This window comes from Vicia villosa, linkage group LG7, assembly GCF_029867415.1.
Source record: "Vicia villosa cultivar HV-30 ecotype Madison, WI linkage group LG7, Vvil1.0, whole genome shotgun sequence".
Taxonomy (NCBI): domain Eukaryota; kingdom Viridiplantae; phylum Streptophyta; class Magnoliopsida; order Fabales; family Fabaceae; genus Vicia; species Vicia villosa.
Genome location: NC_081186.1, coordinates 127,473,113 through 127,475,059, shown reverse-complemented (window position 1 = coordinate 127,475,059; position 1,947 = coordinate 127,473,113).

Genomic DNA, 1,947 nt, shown 5'->3' with positions numbered 1-1,947 from the left:
ATATAATTGTGTTCTTATGTGAAGTAGAACAATCTTTGTGAATATGTGTTGAGATGTGCAGTAATTTTGACAATTGTTAGTAAGAATTCATGTTTGCTAGTGTAGAAATTTTAGGATTTTTGTGTTAGTTTTAGTATGTAGAGTACCCATCATCCTCTTGTGATGATTCGTTGTCCCCTGTTGTTGTTGTTGTTGTTGTGTTTCTTGGAATGGGTTCTTGAACCCTTGAGGAATTGTGCAAAATTTGTGTCTCTTTCTGATACTCTGCAAAAATTGCAGGCTCGCTAAGCCCACTGTACTAATTTTTGAAATTTTTTCTGCCGCCAATTTGTGAGTTGTAGATTTTGATACTTATTTGGCATGATTAATTGGTATTTAAGAGAGTTTATACATGCCCTATTGATGCTTATTGGATCTTTGTTAGTTGATTTTTTATAGATGTCATCAAGAGCTGACCATGGTAAGAGAGCCCGTCAAGGACTAGGCTTTAGCTCTGGGGCTGGCTCAAGCGCACCTCCACCTCCATTTGACAATGCAAGATTTTTGGGGCACCTTCAAGAGGCCTGGTCTGGAGAGTTGGTTAACCGTCACATTTGGAGTGAGAAAATGTTCAACCTGAAACCAAATGGGTCATATAGGGGTTATTTGGAAATGATGGATAACCGTGGGTGGGGAAGACTGTTGCAACCTCCAGCTCAGATCAACTATAACATTGTGCGTGAATTCTATGCCAATGCTGTATCAATTTAGGGGGAAGGGTATTCCTTTTCCACATATGTAAGATGGAGAGTGGTTTCATTCTCGAGAGATGAAATCAACAACTACCTAGGTAACCCACTCAACCTTCGCCCTGGTGACAAGTGTGATTTTGTGAAGAAGATGAAAAAGGGGGATTGGAACCTAGAGGAAATAGGTAACGCTCTTTCATTCCAAAACAGAAGCTTGAAACTTAACCCTGCAGGTTTTCCAACCAAAATGGAGAGAGATGACATGAATACCGAGGCACAACTTTTCTTGACTCTCTTGCTGTACAACTTGAAACCTAGAAGCTATACCTCATTTCTCCCTGTAGATGTGTCTTGCTTGCTTTATTTCATCATGAATGAGGGCCAAGTGGATATTGCTCAGATTATCTCTCAGAAGATAAAAACCATTGCCTCAAATGGCCATGCTCTTGGTACAAAACCCTTAGCTCAATTGACTTATTTGGGATTAATCATGGGTCTTTATCGTAAATTTGGTATAGAGATCCTGGATATGGTTCACTTTACCATTATGAGCATTGTGGATGATGGATATGTGGCTAAGCACTGAGTTTCGAGACTCGCGGGAGCAAGAGCGCCTCAACTTGAGGCCATGGCTCCTCCAACTGGTCCCACTCGTTATAACGAGCAGATGGCATGTAGATACAACTGGGAATACTTCGATGCTAATCGGAGGTCCCAGTCTTTTATTCATGATTCTTTGTAGATGTTGCACCTCCATCAGTGATATCAGCGGAGGTTCCTTCTTTTCCGACCAAGTAGGAGTATGACGCATTTCGCAACTAGCCTGAAGAGAGGCCATTTTTTAGGGAGGGGGTGGCACCGATGGACCATGATGATGATGGTGATGAGCAGCAGCAGGAGGATGTTGGATGTGATGCGGAGGATGATGAGTGATTTCAGTTGGTTTGATGTTTAGTCATTTATGTTGGTTTATGACTTATGACTTGTTACTTCCTTTATATTATGTTAACTTTGTTACTATGTTGGCCATCCGTTTTAAAGATGAGGATTTTGGTTGTATTAGTATTTTGAGCACCTTTTGGTGTTATGCACTTATATTTTTGTTGTTTTAAAGTAGTGTTTTGTTTTCATAATTTTGCTTATGCGTTTAACTAATCTTTTTTGTGTGTGTTTGTACAAAGAATCTTTGGTTTGTCCGTGTGAATGAATTGTGATGCTC